A 24,054-nucleotide genomic window follows, 5' to 3' on the forward strand; every position below is an offset into this window, starting at 1 on the left:
TGAATTCCTTCATTTGGCAGCGAATACACTTCCCCGTGTCACAGCTCTGCTGCTGCTATCTTTTCTCGCATTCATTTTATTTGGGAGGGGTGGGACAAAAAAACACAGGTGAACAAATGAGGGGACAAGGGCGTTGTTTCTGTTGGTGCTGTGTCAATGCAAGCTAAGCTGCGCGCAGCTCCTGGTGCTGCTCCTATTTTTAAATAGCCAACTCTTGACAGCTGCTCTCGTTTACGGCCATACCACCCTGGAAATGTTCTCTAGTGTAAGTTAGAGTTGTTGCACAGCAGGAAGTGTGAGGTGGCAGAAGTAAGAGAGAGGCTCTTCCATTTTGGCAGTTTTGTTTTTTATTTTTAGTTTTTGTATTACAAAGTTTACTTTAATTGTTTTTTCAGTTAAAGATTATTTTTACTACCCCAAACAGTAACACTGTTTTGGGGTTAGAAAACAACAAAATGGACACAACGGAGAAAGAGAATGGACAGGACAAAAATGGAAAAAGGAACAGGGAACAAGGAAATGCTACAAACAGGATTGAAAGGACTCTAAATGAAGATAATGGAGATAACAGCAAGGAGACATGGGCAACAGTTGTCTCAAAGAAAAAAGAAGGAAAAGGAGGTGGTCAAGAAAAGAAAGGAGAACTACAATCAAATGCAAGTTTTGAAAGCGAAAAGAATATTGAAGGACAAAGGAAGGATTTAAGTCAGAAACAACAAATGCTGAACAAACTAAAGAAGCAAGCAAGATATCAAAGAGACTACAAGAAGAAAGCCACACTAACAATGATGGTAAGAGAAATTGAAAACTCAACTATAAATGGTATCTTTTCTGAACTTGCCCAGTTACATACAGGATGAGGAGATACAACAAAAACTCAGTAATTTGGGAGTAACTCCTATACTTCCAATAAGAAGAAAATATCATCCGGGAACAATGGTGGCAGACGGAACACGCTTTGTGAAGGTAAAATTTCCCAAAGAAGTTAAATCTTTACCATACAATGTTGGCTTTGTGACAGAAGAAGGGATACAATATTTCAGAGTGATTCATGATAATCAACTGAAAATGTGCAGACTTTGCTCCAGTACAGAGCATGAGAAGAAAGACTGCCCAAAGTTCACATGTAGAAGATGTCTTCAGCAGGGGCATTATGTGCGGGACTGCGAAGTTCTGCAGTGCCAGGGCTGCGAGAGGGCATCGACAAGATGTAACTGTGAAAAAGAGGAGGAAATGGAAAGGATGGAAATACAAGTGTCACTTGATAATACGGCAACAGAAAGGAAGGAGGACAAAACTGGAGAAGAAAACAATACAGAAGAGGACAGATATGAGGAAGAGGATAAAGGAATGGAACTGGGAGAAGGAGCAAACGAGGAGGAAGGAGAACCAAATAATGGACAATTTGATGAAGAACAATATGATGAAGGCGCTATAGAACTAAACAATGAAGAGAGACAGGAGAAGAAAAGGACTGAGGACAATGAAACAAGAGCACTAAATGAGGTAAGAGGAATGGATTTTGAAAGGGGGAATTATGGACTGGAAAGAAAAAGGAAAAAAGATAAAAGATTTAAAATCAAGATGTAAAAGTGGCTTAAACATTGAACCGGTTCTACAACGGCAGAAAATGAGAAGAGAATAGATTAAAGAAAGAATAGAAAGGAAAAAATTTGAAAAAGGAGATGCAAGAAACATTTGTTTAAGTGACAGTGACTCAGAATGAATGGTGGTTATTGGTTTATCCAATAATTATCCTAATGAGTAATGTATGTGTGGTATCACTGAATGTAAGAGGATTGTCAAAATGTGAAAAGTTTGAAAGATTAAAGTGTTTGACAAAAAAATGTGATATATTATGTTTACAAGAGACAAAGTGGGAAGATGAGATTAAAAATGAGATGAGAAAATTGTGAAATGGGGAAATATTTAGTAATGGAGTTATAGAAAAGAAAAGAGGGGTAGCAATTTTGATAAAAAGAGGGATTTTTGAAAAAGTAGAATTAGACTATAAAGACACAAATGGAAGAATTATAATTGTAAAAGTTATGTATAATGGGAAAAGTTTTAGAGTATGCAACATACATGCACCAAATGAGGAAAAGGAGAAATATAACTTTTATAAGGAACTAGATAAGTTAATAGATAAGAATGAAAACATATTTATTTTAGGAGATTTTAATATTGCCATGCAAAGAATAGATATAGATGACTCAATGGATTTTAGAACAGACAGAGGAAGGAATGAACTACAGAATTTAATGAGGAAATGTGATTTGGTAGATGTATGGAGAGAGCAAAATGGTGTGAAAAGAGAATATTCAAGAAGACAAATTGTAAATAGGATTTTAAAGCAAAGTAGAATTGACTTGTTTTTATGTAAGAAGAAAGAAGTACAATATGTTAACAAAGTTTTCTACAAAACCTATAGTGAGAGTGATCACGATTTTATATGGATAACGATGAATTTTAATGAGATTGAAAAAGGACCAGGAGTGTGGATCCTCAACACTGAGTTGTTCAAAATAGAAATGTATAAAATGGAAATAGAAAATATAATAATCAATAGTGTGAATGATGAAATGTTTGAAACAGAAACAAGTTTATGGTGGGATAATCTGAAAAATAGAATAAAAGAATACTCAATAAATATATTAGAAAAAAGACAAAAGGCAAAAAAATTCAAGGAAAATCAAATTAGAAAAGAATGGGATGAAGAAATGAGTAAAGTAAATGGGATAAATGTTGACAAAATAATAGAATTACAGGAAAAGCTGAAGAAAATCGAAGAAGAAAAGTGTAAGGGAGTAATTATTAGAAGCAGAGCTAAAGACATTGTAGAAGGAGAAAGAAGTACAAAATACTTTTATGAATTAGAAAAAACAAGACAGAGAGCAGCTATAATCAAATGTATAAAAACACAAGATGGGAAAACTGTAGAGGACAAAGAGGGAATTTTAAAGGAAACTAGACGATTTTATAAGGAATTATTTACAGAAAATGTAGTAGTTCTATTTCCTATCGTTCCAGACCGCCAGAGGCAGTGCTGAAAGCACTAGTGGAAAACCCCTCACGCTCGCGCCTGATCGAGAATCGAATAACAAGCTGTCACCTCGTGACTTGTGACGTGCCCCAAGCTATAATAACCCTTTAGCACGTCACTTCCATCTCTTTCTCATTCTCGCTTGTTTGAGTCGAACTAGACGATAATCTGTGCAGCTTGCTGCTGAAGAGGTCTTCAGGATATATCGCGAGCTGTTTCGTCTACATTACATCACATCACATCACATCGATCCATACACGGATCACTGGATTATAGCCATCTCACAACGATCACGGGATACTGGTTGCATCACGCAAGTGTTTTTTCAATCTGCTGGATGCCGGCAAGGTTGAACACTTCCGCGGAAAAATACACTCGGACGCCCTGGTTGCCTCGGCTGAGAGCGTGTATGAGCTTAAACGCAGCGTGAATTAACAAACTCGGATTGATCGTCTTCAGGGGGTGAGCCGATTAAAATGGATTCACTTCAGTGTACTACATGTCCTAATATTATGGATATTATGGACGGGCACCATCAATGTCCAGCGTGTCTGGGTGTGAATCATCTTAAAGAAGCTATGACGGATCCGTGTCCGGAATGCTCTATTATGCCGCTCGCCGCACGTCGCGCTCGGCTAGCGGGTTTAGAATCCGAATTGGGTAATGCTTTACTATTATCCAGTGACACCGCAGTTGATCGTAAACGTAAGCAAGCATGCCAAACAGAAAGGAAGATCAAGAAAACTAAGTCATCTAATCTATCACGCAAAGTTGATCAGCTGACTTCTACAGTGGAACTGTTACTGCCACTTTTGGCAAAAGTTCAGTCTAAAACGGATGAACCGCTGTCGACACAAGAGGATGTTCAGCCTAAGTTACAGTTGACATCCGGACACACAGGACAGGATTTAGATGTGTTGTCAGTGGCTGCCTCTGACTCAATTTTTGAAACATTCCCAGACATTGCGTCGAATGCTGCGGATAATATGCATGCCGAGCCATCACAGCATTCTGGTAGTGAGACGATATCTGAAAAGTCAGGAGAGTCATCTTCAGTTGTTACATCCCTGGAGAGCACGCTAAAAGCCATGCTCGCACGTATTAATCTAGATCCCCCTCAACCAGCAATGGGCTCTGAGAATATGTTTTTGCGTCGTACACAAGGAAAATCCTTTACAATGCCTCAGTGTAATGATTTTACATCTGTATTAGTGTCTGCATTGCAAAACTCAACAAAGGCTACACGTCCAGATCAGGTAGCCCGAACACTGGCCTCAATGCAAGATCCAGAAACAGTAGGGCTTTGTAGCATGCCACCTATTGAAGCTAGTGTGGCGGCACTTATTATATCTCCTGATGAGGCACTTCGTGAGAATGTACGCTGTCCCAATGCTGAGTGTAGACGCACTGATGAGTTACTGTCTCGTGCATACAATGCTACAGCGAGTCTTGGCCGTGTCTCTAATTCTTTGGCACATATGCTTGTGGCTCTACACACCTCTCTGAAAGAAACTTCTTCTGATCAGTTAACGACAGACCTAACTGATCTTATGTTACAGACCATGGGTATTATTGCTAATCACTGTGGAACTGCTTTAGGTAGCTTTGTGCAAGCTAGACGGCAAGTTTGGTTGGCCCAATCCCCATTGCCAGAGGTCTGTAGAAACAATTTGCGAAAATTACCTTTGGTACCTGGCCAAATTTTTGGGCCAGCAGCACAGGAAGCGTTAGACCGGCGTGTGTCGGTATCCGAAAGTCGGTCCCGTCATGTGGGGACTGCGTCTGGGACCAGGCTCCCTCCAGCACCCGCTGGTGCTCGTTTTCATAATGCTGGTGTAAAACCCAACTATAGGTCCGCTCCACGTGTCCATCATCGAAATTTTCAGCCTGCTCCTCCACCACCTCCACCCCCCAAACGTGGTGGGACCCAACCACGCGGACATCAGACACTGGCTCGAACCCCAGGTTACCAACGTCGCCCCCCCATTTCTACTGAAAAGCGTTTTCGAGAGCGTTGACGCACATATGTCGACAGTGGGCTGTTTCACGGAAAGTCAATTGAGTCATTGGAGATCAATAACAACAAACCAGTGGCTCTTGACCACCCTTTCAAGAGGATACCGTATACAGTTTCGCTGTCGACCCCCTGTTCAGATCGGCATGAGACAGACAGTTGTTCGCAATCCACGTCAGGCACAGGCACTTGCGCACGAAGTTCAGGTGTTGTTGCGCAAAGGTGCCATAGAACATGTCGATCCCCAAGTTCATCCCGGGGGATTTTTTTCCATTTACTTTCTGGTTCCAAAGAAAGAGGGCGGGTTTCGCCCAATCTTAGATTTAAGACACTTGAATCGTTTTCTCAAGTTCCTGCCATTCAGAATGTTACGTACAGCAGATGTACTGCAGGCCATCCTGCCACAAGACTGGTTTGTGACAATCGACTTGACAGACGCTTATTTTCATGTTCCAATTGCTCCAAATCACAGACAGTTTCTTCGATTTGCCACGGGCGGCCAAATATTTCAGTTCAGGGTTCTGCCATTCGGCCTAGCATTGGCACCGAGAGTGTTCTCAAAGTTCGTCCAGGCAGCATTGGAACCACTCCAGAGGGCTGGCATAAGGGTGATGCCATACCTGGACGACTGGCTTGTCTGTGCAGCATCACCTCAGCAAGCACTGGATCATGCTCATCAGCTATTGCAACACATCACAACTCTGGGGATAGCAGTGAACTGGGGAAAATGCAAGCTTATTCCATCGCAGTCAACCAGCTTTATAGGCCTTGCTCTAAACTCTGTCATAATGTCGGCTTGCCCGACATTAGAGAGAATAGAGTCAATTTTGGGAGCTATAAAGAGGCTACGCGTTGGCCGCAATCAGTGCTATGTGACTCTCTTGAGACTTTTGGGGAAGCTCACAGCAGCAACAACAGTGGTGCCGCTCGGGTTGTTGTGGCTCAGGCCATTTCAGCGATGGCTCATAAAAAAACGCCTTTGTCCAATACGAGACAAATACACGAAGATCAAAGTCACAGCCCGCTGCATGCGAGCCCTAGCACCTTGGTCTCAGCAGCAGTTCCTTCTCTCCGGGGTTCGCCTAGGACCTCCACCTGCACATTGGGAGGTCATAAGGACAGATGCAAGTCTTCTTGGCTGGGGGGGAGTCTGGCGCAAGAGGGGAGTGAATGGCACCTGGAGAGGGACTCTGCGCACAGCGCACATAAATGTTTTGGAACTAACAGCGGTGTTCCTTACACTTTTGCATTTTCAGACTGTTCTCAGGGGAAAACATGTCTTAGTGCGAACGGACAACAAGGTGACTGTTTTTTATATAAACCATCAGGGAGGCACAAGGTCACAGAATGCGCTTCGAATAGCTCACCATCTACTACTTTGGGCACAGACCAATCTGCTTTCAATACGGGCAGCATACCTACCATTACGACTCAATCATGCTGCAGATGCTCTGTCTCGTGGCAGGGTGTCACAGGGAGATTGGAGTCTTCACCCAGATGTCGTACAAATGATATGGCGGACCTACGGGACTGCTGTAGTGGATGTGTTTGCAGACAGCCGAACGTCTCACTGTCCTCATTGGTTCTCTCTGATGGACGAACCACGATCTCTGGGCATGGATGCGTTGGCTCACAACTGGCCAGACGTGATCTTGTATGCTTTTCCCCCACTACCACTAATTTGGAAAACAATTTGCCGGGTTCGCGACCGCAAACACCATCTGTTGTTAGTGGCTCCACATTGGCCTGCAAGACCATGGTTTCAGACTCTTCTCTCTGTGTTAATAGGACCACCTTGTCGCCTGCCGAACAGACCAGACTTGCTGTGTCAGTTGGAGGGGAGAGTATGGCACCAGCATCCAAACAGGCTGAAACTGTGGATATGGCCTCTAGGACCACCAGGCCTCTCTTGGAGTGTTCACAAAGGGCCAGGGACACTGTTTTGAATGCGCGTGCTGCATCTACTCGCAAGTTGTATTTGTGTAAGTGGAAGGTATTTTGTGATTGGTGTTCCAGCCGTGATATTAATCCCTTACAGTGTTCAGTAGGATGCATTTTAGACTTCATGCAACACCTTTTTGAGCTTGGACGTTCTGCATCAACACTTAAAGTGTATGTTGCAGCTTTGTCGGCTCACCGTGCTGAGCTCGGATTTTCTTCACTCGGATCTGACCAGCTGATTGCTGCCTTCTTGAAAGGAGTAAATCATCTATGTCCTCCAAGAGTGGTTCGGAGTCCAACATGGGATTTAAGTATGGTGCTGCATTCCCTGTGTCAACCACCATTTGAGCCAATTTTGGAGTCTGATATTAAGTGGCTGTCATTCAAAACTGCATTCCTCTTGGCAGTTACAACGGCAAAGCGTGTGAGTGAACTTCATGCATTGTCAGTGAGTGACCATTGTGTGCGCTGGAGTGCTGATTTTAGCAGTGTTTCATTGTGGCCTAATCCAGCGTTTCTGCCCAAGATCTTGTCTCCACAATTCACGAATTCACCTATTGTGTTGGCTGCGCTACCATCAGATCGGGATGGCATACAGTTGGAGGTGTGCCCAGTCAGGTCCCTGAGGGCTTATATTGACAGAACAGCAGTCTGGCGTAAAACGGACCAGTTATTTGTCTGTTTTAGTGATGTACGCAAAGGTGCTGCACTTTCTAAAGAGACTGGCACATTGGGTGACACAAGCTATTTTACATGCATATGAGTCTACAGGACTACCTGCCCCATCATCTGTTCATTGCCACTCTACACGTTCCATGGCAACTTCTTGGGCGGCATTCAAAGGGGTGTCGCTTGCTGAAATTTGTGCAGCAGCAACCTGGACTTCATCGTGTACATTTTCACGGTTTTACAGACTAAATGTGACTCCCTTGCCGGCAGTGTGTGCTGCAGTGTTGTCTGCCTGTCCGGAAGTTTCAGAAAAGGATTCCTCGTGACTGCGTAGGTATTCGTCTTCCACTAGTGCTTTCAGCACTGCCTCTGGCGGTCTGGAACGATAGGAAATAGAACGCTGGTTACTGACGTAACTGTGGTTCTATGACTTAGTGGAAGACCGCCAGAGTCTCTGGTCACTCGGTATTGCGAGAATGATCTAAGAGATGGAAGTGACGTGCTAAAGGGTTATTATAGCTTGGGGCACGTCACAAGTCACGAGGTGACAGCTTGTTATTCGATTCTCGATCAGGCGCGAGCGTGAGGGGTTTTCCACTAGTGCTTTCAGCACTGCCTCTGGCGGTCTTCCACTAAGTCATAGAACCACAGTTACGTCAGTAACCAGCGTTTTAAATGATGAAAATTTCTTATTAGATAAAATAACAGTAAAAATAAATAAAGAGGACGAGGAAATGTGCGAGAGTGAGATTACAGATTTAGAAATAGAAACAGCTATTGATCAGTTGAGAAATGGGAAAAGTCCAGGAATAGATGGACTACCAGTTGAGTTTTATAAAGTTTTTAAAAATGTTTTAAGTCCTATTTTAAATAGAATATACAGTGATATTTATGAAAAAGGGGAGTTAACTAATAGTATGAAAAAAGGAATGGTGAAATGATTTATAAAAGAAATGGAGACAAGGAAGACTTAAAAAATTACCGACCCTTAAGTATGCTGAACACAGACTATAAAATTTTAGCAAAAGTCTTAGCTAACAGATTGAAAGTAGTTGTACCAAACATAATCCAAACAAATCAAGCATATGCGGTTCTAAAAAGAGACATAACGGATGTCATAAACAATATAAGAGACATAATCTGGTATATGAGAGAGGAAAAAGAAACAGGATATATAATTAGTGTAGATTTGGAAAAAGCTTTTGATAGAGTGGAACACAAATATATGATGAATGTAATGGAGAGATTTGGTTTTGGAAAAAGATATTTACAATGGATAAAATGTTTATATACAGATATAACAAGCTGTATAAAAGTAAATGGTTTTTTAACTAAAGATTTTAAAGTAACAAGATCGATAAGACAAGGGTGTCCAATGTCAGCACTACTATACACACTTGTATCTGAGTTAGAACAAAAAATATTTCAATATGCTGATGATACAACTTTAATAGTAAAAGATATTAAAAGTATTGAGAAAGCAGAGGAAATTTTAAACAGATATTGTAAAGGAACAGGAGCAAAAATTAATAAGGAAAAAACGAAATACATGAGAATAGGAAAAACAAAGGTTTTACCAGAAAAAATCCAATTTAAAGAGGAGAAAACCAATATGAAGATTTTAGGTATAAGGGTTGGTGAAAATGAAAATGAAACAAGGGATTTAGTGTGGGAGGAAGTTTTAAAAGGAATGGAAAAAAGATTACATTTCTGGAAATTAAGAGGTTTGTTTTTAAAGGGGAAAGTTTTAGTTTTAAATTCCTTATTTTTATCAAAAATGTGGTATGTTTTAGGTACAGTGAGTTTGCCAATGAGTGTATATAAGAAGATAAAAGCTATTGTATTAGATTTTATATGGGACGGGAAACCTTCCAAGATAGCTTATGATACCATAATTGGTAAAGTAGAAGAAGGGGGGTTAGGTTTAATCGATCCACTCATCAGCATGAAAAGCATAAGAATAAAAACTGTAAATAAATACTGGAAAGAAGAAAAACACGTATGGAAAGATGCGATTACATATTTTTAAAATAAATGTGGGGAAATGCAAGAATATATATTATGGATGAAGCCCAAAGAGAATATGATGAATGGGATTCCAGAATTCTATAAAGAAGTTATCAAGGCATGGGGAGATTTTAGAAAGCATATTGATTGTACATGTAGTAAAGAAGAGATTTTAAAGCAACCGCTGTTTTTAAATGATTACATTTAAAAAGGGAATTACACTATTTTTTATAAGAAATGGTATTATGCAGGAATAAAGCAAATTAAAGATATTTTATATGAAGTGATACCTGGTTATGTACAGGTGCAAGTAATAAAAGATGCAATAATAGAAAACTATGAAAACGAAACTAAAGGAGTTATTGAAAATCAATTGAATAACTTGAAAAACAATATACCAAAAGAATGGAAAGAAATGATAGAAAATAATCTGGATATGCACAGCGATGAAGGAAGGGTGATTAACTTTAAAGAAAATCAATATGCTTTCAAAGATGGTATACTGAAGATGTTCTATTCATGTTTATGTAAAGACGTGTTTGTTATACCCAAAGCAGAAGAGTACTGGAAAAGATTATATCCCAATATCGAAACAAAGGAAATATGGCAAAATTTGAGAGCTTGGTGGAAAAGTCCAGTTTTAGAGAATTTTGATTATATTTTAAGGCAAAACTGTTTATTAAGTGAAATGAGATTGTGTAAAATAGGTTTGGCAAATGATGCAAGATGTAAAGTTTGTAATGAAGAAGATGAAGGTATACTACATTTGTTTTTCAAATGCAAAGAGTTAGAATGTTTTATTGGAAAAATTAAAGAAATGATAAATGAAATGGGGATTGAAAAACAGGTTGTTGATGAGGAATGGGAAACATTATTTTTATTTGGTTGTAAAACAGAAGGTAAAAATACAAGGTTCATAAATTTCATTTTAACAGTTGCAAGAATTGTGATATGGAATAGAAGGAATGCTGTTAAACAAAAGAATGGCAAAATATCTGTGTGTAAATTGTTTAAAAGAAAAATGTCTGTACTGCTTAATGCTCTTTTCTATTATTGTAACACGAATGACAAGATTGATGTATTTGAAAAAGACTTTTTATGTGGGAATATATATGTTCAAATGGCTTTATATAATGTACATGTATTATTACCTGAATGTAATTGTTTTTAATTTTTGTTATAAATTAAATTATAAAAAAGCTGCCTTCCAAGCAGTTGACCCGGGTTCGATTCCCGGCCAACGCATTTCCTTTTGGCTGGTGGATATATCACTTAGTCCGTTGCCACCCTTGTGAAAAGGCAACAGCCAAAGAGTAAAAGACAAAGAAGGGCCTCCCCGTCAGGGAATCGAACCCTGGTCTTCCGCGTGACGGGCGGAGATACTGTCCACTATACTAACGAGGATCTGCAGAGTAAGAAAACCCGTTCTCCCCCCACACAGATCAGCAACGTAATGCAGTCCTAACAGCATTGTCTGCAGTGCTGGCACTAAAGAACTTGGCTGACAGCAAGAGGAGGGTAGAAAACTGGGCTTGGACAGTTTTTCTTCATTAATAATCCTTGCTTCTTCATCAGTCTTCGACGGGTCATCAGCAGTAACTTGAACAGTGCATCACACAGGAGAACGTTATTAGCATGTTTTGCAGCAAACAAAGCACACCATTCATTCTTGCACATTGCCCAGCTTTTACTCCACAAAATGTCAGCTTGCCCTTTCATGAGCTGGGCAAGGACAAGCTGACATTTTCTACACTTTGGTGAGAGGATGTCCACAAGCGTTGGTAATATAGTGGTGAGCATAGCTGGCTTCTAAGTATATTCCCAGCAAATGTATTCCTTTTGGCTGCCGTAACATTACATGGGCAGGCGCCACTTTTGTGAAGATGTCCCATAACATGTAGGTAGATCAGTGCATTTTGAGATGGTTGGGATCGATATGCTGGACATGTTTTTCAGAGCCGAACCAAGACAAAGAGGGCCTTGGTTGAAAGCATTCTTTTTGAGCTCTTTTGGCAAGAGGCGTCTGCAAGCGTTGGTGGTATAGTGGTGAGTAACTTGAACAGTGCATCACACAGGAGAACGTTATTAGCATGTTTTGCAGCAAACAAAGCATGCCATTCATTCTTACACATTGCCCAGCTTTTACTCCACAAAATGTCAGCTTGCCCTTTCATGAGCTGCATCCAGTCAACCCTTGCAATGACATTCAAACTGGGGGAGCTCATTACAGTGAATACTGGGTGGCAGAAGATGAGAACTCCACCACTGCAGAGTGAAATTATCGACCTCCCATTTTTTGGGTGAGGTTGTACCTTCGAACGCTTTATCCAACCTCAACGTCAGAAAGAGATGGGATCCATACTCAACTTTTTTTTTTCGCCCACACAAAGAACTCCTTGGTCGAAAGCTTTCATTTTCTACACTTCTGTGAGAGGATGTCTACAAGCGTTGGTAATATAGTGGTGAGCATAGCTGGCTTCTAAGTATATTCCCAGCAAATGTATTCCTTTTGGCTGCCGTAACATGACATGGCCAGGCGCCACTCTTATGAAGATGTCCCATGACATGTGGGTAGATCAGTGCATTTTGAGATGGTTGGGATCCATATGCTGGACATGTTTTTCAGAGCCGAACCAAGACAAAGAGGGCCATGGTTGAAAGCATTCTTTTTGAGCTCTTCTGGCAAGAGGCATCTGCAAGCGTTGGTGGTATAGTGGTGAGCATAGCTGCCTTCCAAGCAGTTGACCCGGGTTCGATTCCCGGCCAATGCATTTCCTTTTGGCTGCTGGATATATCACTTAGTCCGTTGACACCCTTGTGAAAAGGCAACAGCCAAAGAGTAAAAAACAAAGGAGGGCCTCCCCGTCGGGGAATCGAACCCCTGTCTTCCGCGTGACAGGCGGAGATACTGTCCACTATACTAACGAGGATCTGCGCTGTAAAAAAACCCGTTCTCCCCCCACACAGATCAGCAATGTATTCCAGTCCTAACAGCATTGTCTGCAGTGCTGGCACTAAAGACCTTGGCTGACAGCAAGAGGAGGGCAGAAAACTGGGCTTGGACAGTTTTTCTTCATTATTAATCCTTGCTTCTTCATCAGTCTTCGACTGGTCATCAGTAGTAGCTTGAACAGTGCATCACACAGGAGAACGTTATTAGCATGTTTTGCAGCAAACAAAGCACGCCATTCATTCTTACACATTGCCCAGCTTTTACTCCACAAAATGTCAGCTTGCCCTTTCATGAGCTGCATCCAATCAACTCTTGCAATGACATGCAAACCGGGGGAAGCTCATTACAGTGAATACTGGGTGACATAAGATGAGAACTCCACCACTGCAGAGTGAAATTATCGACCTCGCATTTTTTGGATGAGGTTGTACCTTCGAACGCTTTATCCAACCTCAACGTCAGAAAGAGATGGGATCCATACTCAACCTTTTTTTTTTCGCCCACACAAAGAACTCCTTGGTCGAAAGCTTTCATTTTCTACACTTCTGTGAGAGGATGTCTACAAGCGTTGGTAATATAGTGGTGAGCATAGCTGGCTTCTAAGTATATTCTCAGCAAATGTATTCCTTTTGGCTGCTGTAACATTACATGGCCAGGCGCCACTTTTGTGGAGATGTCCCATAACATGTAGGTAGATCAGTGCATTTTGAGATGGTTGGGATCCATATGCTGGACATGTTTTTCAGAGCCGAATCAAGACAAAGAGGGCCTTGGTTGAAAGCATTCTTTTTGAGCTCTTCTGGCAAGAGGCGTCCGCAAGCGTTGTTGGTATAGTGGTGAGCATAGCTGTCTTCCAAGCAGTTGACCCGGGTTCGATTACCGGCCAACGCGTTACCTTTTGGCTGCTGGATATATCACTTAGTCCGTTGCCACCCTTGTGAAAAGGCAACAGACAAAAAGAAAAAGACAAAGCAGGGCCTCCCCGTCAGGGAATCGAACCCCGATCTTCCGCGTGACAGGCGGAGATACTGTCCACTATACTAACGAGGATCTGCGCAGAAAGAAAACCCGTTCTCCCCCCACACAGATCAGCAATGTAATCCAGTCTTAACAGCATTGTCTGCAGTGCTGGCACTAAAGACCTTGGCTGACAGCAAGAGGAGGGTAGAAAACTGGGCTTGGACAGTTTTTCTTCATTATTAATCCTTGCTTCTTCATCAGTCTTCGACTGGTCATCAGTAGTAGCTTGAACAGTGCATCACACAGGAGAACGTTATTAGCATGTTTTGCAGCAAACAAAGCACGCCATTCATTCTTACACATTGCCCAGCTTTTACTCCACAAAATGTCAGCTTGCCCTTTCATGAGCTGCATCCAATCAACTCTTGCAATGACATGCAAACCGGGGGAAGCTCATTACAGTGAATACTGGGTGACATAAGATGAGAACTCCACCACTGCAGAGTGAAATTATCGACCTCGCATTTTTTGGATGAGGTTGTACCTTCGAACGCTTTATCCAACCTCAACGTCAGAAAGAGATGGGATCCATACTCAACCTTTTTTTTTTCGCCCACACAAAGAACTCCTTGGTCGAAAGCTTTCATTTTCTACACTTCTGTGAGAGGATGTCTACAAGCGTTGGTAATATAGTGGTGAGCATAGCTGGCTTCTAAGTATATTCCCAGCAAATGTATTCCTTTTGGCTGCCGTAACATTACATGGCCAGGCGCCACTCTTGTGAAGATGTGCCATGACATGTGGGTAGATCAGTGCATTTTGAGATGGTTGGGATCCATATGCTGGACATGTTTTTCAGTGCAGAACCAAGACAAAGAGGGCCATGGTTGAAAGCATTCTTTTTGAGCTCTTCTGGCAAGAGGCATCTGCAAGCGTTGGTGGTATAGTGGTGAGCATAGCTGCCTTCCAAGCAGTTGACCTGGGTTCGATTCCCGGCCAACGCATTTTCTTTTGGCTGCTGGATATATCACTTAGTCCGTTGCCAACCTTGTGAAAAGGCAACAGCCAAAAAGAAAAAGACAAAGGAGGGCCTCCCCGTCTGGGAATCGAAACCCGGTCTTCCGCGTGACAGACGGAGATACTGTCCACTATACTAACGAGGATCTGCGCAGAAAGAAAACCCGTTCTCCCCCCACACAGATCAGCAATGTAATCCAGTCTTAACAGCATTGTCTGCAGTGCTGGCACTAAAGACCTTGGCTGACAGCAAGAGGAGGGCAGAAAACTGGGCTTGGACAGTTTTTCTTCATTATTGATTCTTGCTTCTTCATCAGTCTTCGACTGGTCATCAGTAGTAGCTTGAACAGTGCATCACACAGGAGAACGTTATTAGCATGTTTTGCAGCAAACAAAGCACGCCATTCATTCTTACACATTGCCCAGCTTTTACTCCACAAAATGTCAGCTTGCCCTTTCATGAGCTGCATCCAGTCAACTCTTGCAATGACATGCAAACCGGGGGAAGCTCATTACAGTGAATACTGGGTGACATAAGATGAGAACTCCACCACTGCAGAGTGAAATTATCGACCTCCCATTTTTTGGATGAGGTTGTACCTTCGAACGCTTTATCCAACCTCAACTTCAGAAAGAGATGGGATCCATACTCAACCTTTTTTTTTCGCCCACACAAATAACTCCTTGGTCGAAAGCTTTCATTTTCTACACTTCTGTGAGAGGATGTCTACAAGCGTTGGTAATATAGTGGTGAGCATAGCTGGCTTCTAAGTATATTCCCAGCAAATGTATTCTTTTTGGCTGCCGTAACATGACATGGCCAGGCGCCACTCTTGTGAAGATGTCCCATAACGTGTGGGTAGATCAGTGCATTTTGAGATGGTTGATTTGCGTGTTGTTCCTTTTTTAAAGTGTCTTTTATTTTTTAAATCTCTCAAATTAGGCTATTTTAGGCTATTAGGAGATATTAGTTCAATTATGTGCTATAGGCTATTGACCAACACCCCCTGCATACAGTTTAGGCTACACACTGCAGGTCTACAGTTCTGATGTGTTATGAATTGTTTTAAATGACAGTGAGACATGCTATATTTAGTTTTTATTGTAAAACATACATTATACTCCAGTACAAAGTAAAATAATATTTATTAATGGCCATTGGCAGCGTATAGCCGTTAAGCTTAAATAGTCTAGGTATGTTTTTATTAATATTAAAACAAATTACAAAACAGCCAACTTTTGGTTTTTATATTTTTATTGATTTTCAATTTTCAAATGAGAAACAACAATACAAACCCCAGACCCATACCAACCCAACAGCGGGATAGCGCTCACTTTAGCCAAAAATAAACAAATATGCACTTGTAATGGTTGCAATTGTACATGTAGGTTTAAATACAAATACAAGGAAATAATAATAACAATAAATAATAATAATAAAAAAATAACAATAAAAAAATAAATAATTTTAACAAACATATAACCATGTACAGCAAAATCTAATTATTTGAGATTTTCCACATAATCAATAAAAGGTTGCCACACCTTAAAAAACTTCCCCTCCGACCCTCTTAATGAAAACCTGATTTTTTCTAAATAAAAGCATGACATAGTTTCTCTAATCCACTGAGCATGAGTAGGAGGACGAGAATCCTTCCATTTTAGCAAAATAGCCCTACGTGCCAGTAAAGTTGAAAAAGCAATGATCTTACACTTTGAAGAAGGCAGCTGTATTTCCTCTGAAGTGACCCCAAACAGTGCCACCTGTGGATCTGGTTCTAGCTTGTGCTGAAGAATCACTGATAACGAATCAAATATTAACCTCCAGAAATGCTCTAAGTAGGGACAAGTCCAGAACATATGAAATAAAGTGCCTTCAGCACAATTACATCTATTGCACAGAGAACTAGTACCAGGAAACATTTGGGCTAATTTAGTTTTAGAGATATAAGCTCTGTGCACTACTTTAAATTGAATGAGAGAGTGCCGGGCACACATTGATGATGAGTGAATTTTTTTAAGAATATCATCCCTCAGATCATTCGAAATCGAACAACAAAGGTCCTCTTCCCAAGCACTCTTAATGTTATCTGTTAAGGAAGATGACTGGTTCAGAAGTAGATTATACAACATAGAAATGGAGCCTTTAGCTAATATATTACAGGAAAGAAAAGGATTTAAATGGTTTCCAGAGGGCAAGACAGGAAAGTCAGGTATAAGGGACCTAACATAATTTCTTATTTGCAAGACTCTAAAAAAATCAGACTTAACCAACCCATAGTGTGACATCAACTGATCAAAAGATGCAAACACTTTATCTATAAAAAGGTCCTTAAAGCATACTATCCCCTTATTGGACCAACTTCTAAAGGAACTGTCTTGCATTGCAGGGGGAAAAAAAGGATTTTGAGATATAGGGCTGAGAAGAGAGGAGCTATCAAAACCAAAAGACCACCTAAATTGAATCCAGATCCTTAGTGAATGTTTTACCACTGGGCAATCTATAAGCTTGTAAGAAATCAATTGCCGCTTAGCCGCAAGTAGGGCCGGAAGAGAAATTTGGTTGTGAGCATGCATCTCCATATCTACCCAGGATGGTTTATTAGGCTGCAAATGATAATGCCACCAATACAGTGTATTACGCATATTCGCTGCCCAATAATAAAACTTAAAATTAGGTAAAGACATCCCACCCTCACACCTAGGCTTTTGAAGGTGCGCTTTCTTCAACCTAGGATGTTTGCCATTCCAAATAAAAGTAGAAATGACTGAATGTAAAGATTTAAAAAAAGATAAAGGAATGAAAAGAGGCAGACTGAAAAAGATATAGAAATTTCGGAAGGACCGTCATCTTATTAGAATTAATGCACCCAATAAGTGATAACCTTAAAGGTGACCACTTAGAGAGATCTTTCTTAGTTCGTTCCAAGAGCATTCCAAAATTATGTTTAAACAACTGTTTATACTGGCGGGTAATACAAACTCCAAGATAAGTAAATTTATTTTTAACTATCTTTAGAGGTATATTTGAGTACTGCATCTGCTTTTCTACCATGTTTATCGGGAAAAGTTCACTCTTATGTAAATTGAGCTTATAGCCTGAGAGCCTACCAAAGTTCTCTATTAAAATTAGAGCCGGGGGCAGGGAAATCTGTGGATTAGATATATAAAGCAATAAATCGTCTGCATATAATGTTACCTTGTGTATGGCATCCCTTCGTGTAATCCCTGCAATTTGCTGACATTCACGTAAAGCGATTGCCAGTGGCTCGATGGCAAGAGCAAATAATAATGGACTTAATGGACAACCCTGTCTGGTTCCACGCTGCAGATTAAATGAACCGGACTGCAAACCATTGGTTAAGACTACAGCTGAAGGTGTATTATATAGTAATTTAATCCATAAAAGAAAGTTAGGGCCAAATCCAAATTTTTCTAAAGCTAAAAAAAGGTAATCCCACTCTACTCTATCGAATGCTTTCTCAGCATCTAGAGAAACTACACATTCTGGAATAGAGTGGTGCTGAGAGTAAATTATATTGAGCAAGCGGCGAATATTAAAAAATGAGTGGCGGTTCTTAATAAAGCCTGTCTGGTCAGGAGAGATTATACTAGGGAGAACATTCTCCAACCTTGAGGCGATCACCTTTGCTAGAATTTTAACGTTGCAATTAAGTAGAGATATAGGTCTATAAGACGCCCAGTCCAAAGGGTTCTTATCCTTTTTAAGCAGCAAAGAAATACATGCCTGACTTAAAGAAGAAGGAAGAGCCCCTGACTTAAAGGAGTCAGAAAAAACAACTGTTAAAAAAGGGGCAAGTTGCTTAGAAAATTTTTTGAAAAACTCTGACGGAAAACCGTCAGGGCCTGGTGATTTTCCGGATTGCATGACAGAAATAGCAGCTATCACCTCCTCCTGTGAAACTGGTTTCTCTAAAGATTTGCAAATGTCAGGGGATAAGGTGGGAGTCTGTATTTGAGCAAAAAAATTTGTAATATCTTCTCGTGAAGGGGAATCAGAAGTATATAAGGTAGAATAAAAGTCCCTAAATTTATCATTAATGATGTTTTGGTCAGTTGTAATCTCACCATTTTTAGACGAATACCACCAATGATTTGCTTTGCCTTGAACCCGCGCAGTTGGTTGGCCAATATTTTCCCAGATTTTTCCCCGCTCTCATAAAACATACTCCTAGTTCTTCTTAAAAGGGACTCTGTCTCACAAGTTGACAATAAATCTAACTCTGCCTTCAGTTTACAGCGTCTCTCATATACGTCCGAGGTAGGTGAACTAGCGTATTGCATATCTAATCGAAAAATTTCATCAGCTAAGGATATTTGTTTTTCTTTTAACTTTCTCTCCTTGGTGGCATTATATGAAATGATCTGACCTCTGATATATGCTTTAAGAGCATCCCAGACTATTTTATTAGAAACATCTGGGGAGACATTAATGCTCAAAAAGAAGGAGATTTGGTCAGAAATAAATCCAACAAAAATATTATCTGCTAGAAGTGAGGTATTAAGCCGCCAGCTCCTTCTTAGAGAGGGCAAGTTTGAAAACTTTAAATCAAGAATAAGGGGGGCATGATCTGAAATGATAATACTTTGGTATGCACAGTAACGAACCTCAGAGATCAGAGCATTGTCCAAAAATAAATAGTCAATTCGAGAATAAGAATAATGAACATTTGAAAAAAAGGAGTATTCTCTTTTTTGCGGATTTAGAAAACGCCAAATATCGGAGAGACCATTATCAGAAAAAAAAAACTGTTCAAGTATTTAGAAGATCTACTGGGAGCACATACTTTAGAAGAAGAGCGGTCTAAGATTGCGTCCAAACAGCAATTGAAATCACCCCCAAGAATAAGAGAATGAGAACTAAGATCTGGAAGGAGCGAAAGGGCATGTTTAAAAAAAGTGATATAATCAAAATTTGGGGCATAAAAATTTGCTAGAATTAAATTCTTTTTACATAGAGTGCCTGAAACAATAATATAACCTCCGTTTTTATCTGCTATGATGTTGTTTGGGGTGAAAGGCACGTTCTTGTCAATCAAAAATGCCACACCTCTCGCCTTAGCTTGAAATGATGAATGAAAAAACTGCCCGTTCCACATCCGATTAAGGTAAGAATGATTTCTATTAAGCAAATGAGTCTCTTGCAAAAAAGCAATCTCTGCTTTGTGCAGTCTAAGATGTGCAAGAATTTTATTTCTCTTGACTCAACTCCCTACCCATAATTACAAAAAATAGAAGGCTGTAGATGGAATGTAGAAATAAAGAAAAGAAAAGGGGAAAAAAGGTGAAAATAAAAAATAAAAAAAGTACAAATAAAATAAAAACTAGAGACCCACATATGAACACTTAGTATAGAAAAAGCTACATATAAGAATATGAAATGATCATGGCACCATCCCGTAACGAACTCCAACCCTCCCACTAGATCAACCCAATCCCCTAGAAATGTTAACATGATACAACGTTCAAAAATTCCCAATGCAATTCACACTCTTCCTTATCTCTCCTTACCTTATATAAACTCAACCCTGTATTTCAAAAAGTCCTCCTTAAAGAACATGACATCATATATTATCAGAACAGTGGCATAATAACCGATCCACCTTATAAAATGCCATCAGGTAAAACTATTCAAAAGCGTATAACGTTAATGTTCACTACGAGGCATTACAGTGAGATCTTTCTATGGTGAGAAAGTTCTTTGCCTCCTCAACCGAGGCGAGCAACTTTTGCTCACCAGCTTTTGTCGTAATTCTCAGTCTTGCCGGGAAGAGGAGGGATGGTTTGAAACCCTGATTGTACAGTTCTGCCATAACTCCACGGTACTGTGCGCGTTGCTCCACGACCTCAGGGCTGTAGTCATCGTAGATAGCGATCGGCTTGTCCTGATATTGTAACGAGCCCCTTCGTTTTCGAGCCTCTCGCATCACTGCCTCTTTAATCTGATAGCGGTGAAAGCGAACTATCACAGCTCTTGGTTTTCCTCCTTGTTTCGGTTTAGCTACAAGAGCGCGGTGCGCCCTGTCAATCTCCGGAGGAGATGACAGGATTTCCTCGCCCATAACATCCACCAGGAACTGCGAGAAAAACACAGATGGTCGAGGGCCCTCGACGGATTCAGGCACTCCGATAATTCTGATGTTATTGCGCCGACTTCGACCCTCCAAGTCTGACGTTTTAGCTTTTAGCTTAGCATAGCTCTCGGTTAGCTCAGAGCAGGTCGCTTCTAGCGAGAGAATTCGCTCACTGAGAAGGTCGGCATTAGATTCTACTGAAGTAATTCGTGTACCTTGATCCAGCACCGCTGTTAGAACTGAGTCCAGTTTCATTTCAAAAGATATCAAGGCGGCTTTAAACTCAGTGGACAGGGCCTCTCTATGTTCTTCCAGAAGGCCAGTTAAGGCCGCCATGTTAAACTCCGCGTGCGCTGCAGTTCCATCATCTTTAGGAGGGTCTTTTTTCTCATATTTGCTGGATTTCGATGCCATTTTTAGTCTTTTTACGCATTAAACATGTTCACAGTCAAGCACTATGAAATGAATAAAGTGGTGGAGGATCAGAGAATTGAAGGAAAAAGTAAATCTACAGGGACCTCGAGAGTCGCGACTACTCCATTCACGCCTGCAACCGGAAGTCCAAAGTCTGTTTTTATGTGCAGATTTACTGACGGATTTTCTTAAAGCAGAAGTGTGTTCCTCCTCATCTAAATATAACGACAATAAACAGTTTGTTTACATGCTTTAGTAATCGAACATCAGAACACAATTTTTAACGACGCATACATTGTTGGTTCATGACGACTCACCTGTGTCAGAACTTTGTCATTTGCGTTTAGAAGATTTACTGACGGATTTTCTTGAAGCAGAAGTGTGTTCCTCCTCAACTTCTGTGACCACTTAAACAGCTAACAACAATAAACAGTTGACATGTTCAAAACGCTGTACTGACATTTAATTTTTAACAACACATACATTATTGGTTCATGACGACTCACCTGTGTCAGAACTTTGCCGTTTGCGTTTAGCAGAGCGACTGACGGATTTTCTTGAAGCAGAAGTGTGTTCCTCCTCATCTAAATATAACAACAATTTTGAAAAGTTAGTGTTGGCACCTTTTATGGATTAAACTAGCAAACTTTCAGTTCATAGCTTATGATAAAACCACAATAATACTCACTCATATCTGTAGTTTGACTTAGTTCTTCTCCAGTCACTGTCAGACACACACACAAAAAATTTGCCTTAAGAGAAATATACATAAAAACAGATCAAGCTCATTAAACATATTACAAAGCTCTCTGGCACTTTATTGCAAGGTTTGTATGACCACTTTAAACTGATTAACACTGTAATTTGGGTACTGCGAGTCATCTTGACTGGTACAGTTTTATGCTAATTTATTTATTTTATTTTTTTACATTTATTTTTGAACAAATTAAGTGTTCATCATTTTTTAAATGCTGTGTCTCATTTAAAGACAGTAAGAAAGCCAACAAGAAAGGGTTGTTTAGAAATAAGCCTAGACAGAAATCAAATATTAAAAATCTAAAAGAAAAAATATTAAAAACAGTATTACTATTACTTTAAGTTACTGTAGTAAAAAAACAAACTAAATCTACTGTACTTACCATCAGTGCTAAACTGGATTTCCTCCAAAGATCTTCCTTTGTATACTTTAGACCCCTTCTCTAGAGACAACAGCAACTTGCTTACTTTTGCTAGTTGTATGGTGTTTTCCTACAATCTGTAATATTCGCGGTGAACGCGTATGTCGTGACCCATAAATTTAGCTAACTGGTCAAGCTCATTATCTTTTAAGTTCATAATCTGACACAGAGTTGCCACTTGTTTTCTCAGTTGGGTTGAAGTCAGGCTTTTTGGGTCTTTGGCACCACACACTGCTGCATATTTTCGTAGACAGTCTGACCCACGAATATGGGCTGAACACTCAACTTTTGCAAAAACTAAAGGATTGTCTTTTGTGACCCCAACTTTCTCTCTGCTTCCAATTAAAAGATCAAGTGAGTCAACCATGTCCTTGGTCAGTAGTACTGGTACTTTTTTCCCTCTTTTTCCTCGAATTTCCAATCTAGTCAATTCACTGCACAGTTGCTGCTCTAACTTAGTCAGAGATTTAACAACATCCTGGTTGGCAGGCTTCACATTCCTCTTTTCATAAACTGTAAGGAGTAGTTTAGAAGCCTCTCCTTCACGTCTCCTATTGAACAAAATAATCTGACAAAGTATTGTTTCTGCTAAAACTTTCCAGTCAGCAGCGTTTGCATTTTTCCTTAGTTTTTCTTTTGACACCTCCTCCTGCTTTCTCAAGTGTTTCTGTAATGCCATGACATCTGCAGTAAGCGGTATGGTATCAAACTTATTCCATCTGGCTTGCTGAAGGGTGTTGAGAGCCTTGCTTGAAATATTGGTTCTCCAGTGACTGTCAATAAGTTTGATGAAGTTTTTTACATTCCTTTCTGTCTCAGTGTCTCCAGACATAAGACTCTGGCCTTAGCTTATCTGACATGCCTTCTTTAATGAGTAACCAATTTTGAGAGCTAAAGAAGGAGTTTTAAAAAGATTTGATTCAGCATTGTAGCTGCTTACCTCCTTGCATGCAGTGATCGCCAGAACAAAGTTTTGAGGAACACACAGTTTCTCAAGTGTTTCCACTGACTTGGATAGCTCTTTCACCTTAACCATAAACCTTGCAAGTTCTCGCATTTTTTGTACAATGTATGGGTGCTGAGCTCGGTCGTGGCCGCACTTTGTATAAATGGACTCGCCAAACAACATGATCAAGCGATCCTCGGTTATTGCTTTGGCGATACTGTCCTCACGCATACTCATCAAAAGTGTTCTAATACCAGCAGGGGTGTCTGACCCCATAGGTAGAAGGCAAGCTGCAGTGGACCGCACCCTCTCTCCTTTTTTTCGTTTAACAACGTTCTCTGCTCTGCATGCCTTTGAGTGTTTCCATAAATCTTTCTTCATGAAAAACCCAAGACACTGAGGGCAAGGAAGAAAATCTGAAATGTCTGCAGCCACGGTTGGTTGACGCCAAGTTACAATTTCTCCATCTTTCTTTTCCAAAACCTCTACATTGTGAAAATAGTTCCCTTTATTTCGAATTCCCTCTAGAAGATATTTTCTTTTTTTAGAGTATTTTGGAAAAGAAAAAGCTTTTGAAACCTCAGGTTCATTGGCATGCCGATTTTCAAAGTGTCGTGATATCTTGCTCTGGGGTTTCTGACAGTACAAACAGTACTGCTTTTTGTTCCCTTTTCTTGTGCCTTTGGGACAATTAACAGTTGTTTTGATTGTCATCTTTTTTTTTCTTGCTTGTATGTAAAGAATCCTTATCTGAAGGAATCAATGTGTCAATAGTGTTTAATTGCACCCCTGACTCCTCTGACTCTCTGTTTCTAAG

General features: G+C 40.4%; 5 non-coding genes across 5 annotated transcripts; 2 read left to right on the top strand and 3 right to left on the bottom strand.

Annotated features, from left to right (window-relative positions):
* Nucleotides 1–11,006: 11,006 nt before the first annotated feature.
* trnad-guc (transfer RNA aspartic acid (anticodon GUC)) lies at nt 11,007–11,078 on the bottom strand. The gene has a single exon. It is a non-coding gene; the product is annotated as a tRNA-Asp (tRNA).
* A 1,295-nt stretch (nt 11,079–12,373) lies between these two features.
* Nucleotides 12,374–12,445, top strand: trnag-ucc (transfer RNA glycine (anticodon UCC)). Its single transcript has one exon. It is a non-coding gene; the product is annotated as a tRNA-Gly (tRNA).
* An 87-nt stretch (nt 12,446–12,532) lies between these two features.
* On the bottom strand, nt 12,533–12,604 carry trnad-guc (transfer RNA aspartic acid (anticodon GUC)). Its single transcript has one exon. It is a non-coding gene; the product is annotated as a tRNA-Asp (tRNA).
* Nucleotides 12,605–13,605: 1,001 nt separating this feature from the next.
* On the bottom strand, nt 13,606–13,677 carry trnad-guc (transfer RNA aspartic acid (anticodon GUC)). The gene has a single exon. It is a non-coding gene; the product is annotated as a tRNA-Asp (tRNA).
* An 842-nt stretch (nt 13,678–14,519) lies between these two features.
* trnag-ucc (transfer RNA glycine (anticodon UCC)) lies at nt 14,520–14,591 on the top strand. Its single transcript has one exon. It is a non-coding gene; the product is annotated as a tRNA-Gly (tRNA).
* Nucleotides 14,592–24,054: the final 9,463 nt, after the last annotated feature.

Source organism: Danio aesculapii, chromosome 4, assembly GCF_903798145.1.
Source record: "Danio aesculapii chromosome 4, fDanAes4.1, whole genome shotgun sequence".
Taxonomy (NCBI): domain Eukaryota; kingdom Metazoa; phylum Chordata; class Actinopteri; order Cypriniformes; family Danionidae; genus Danio; species Danio aesculapii.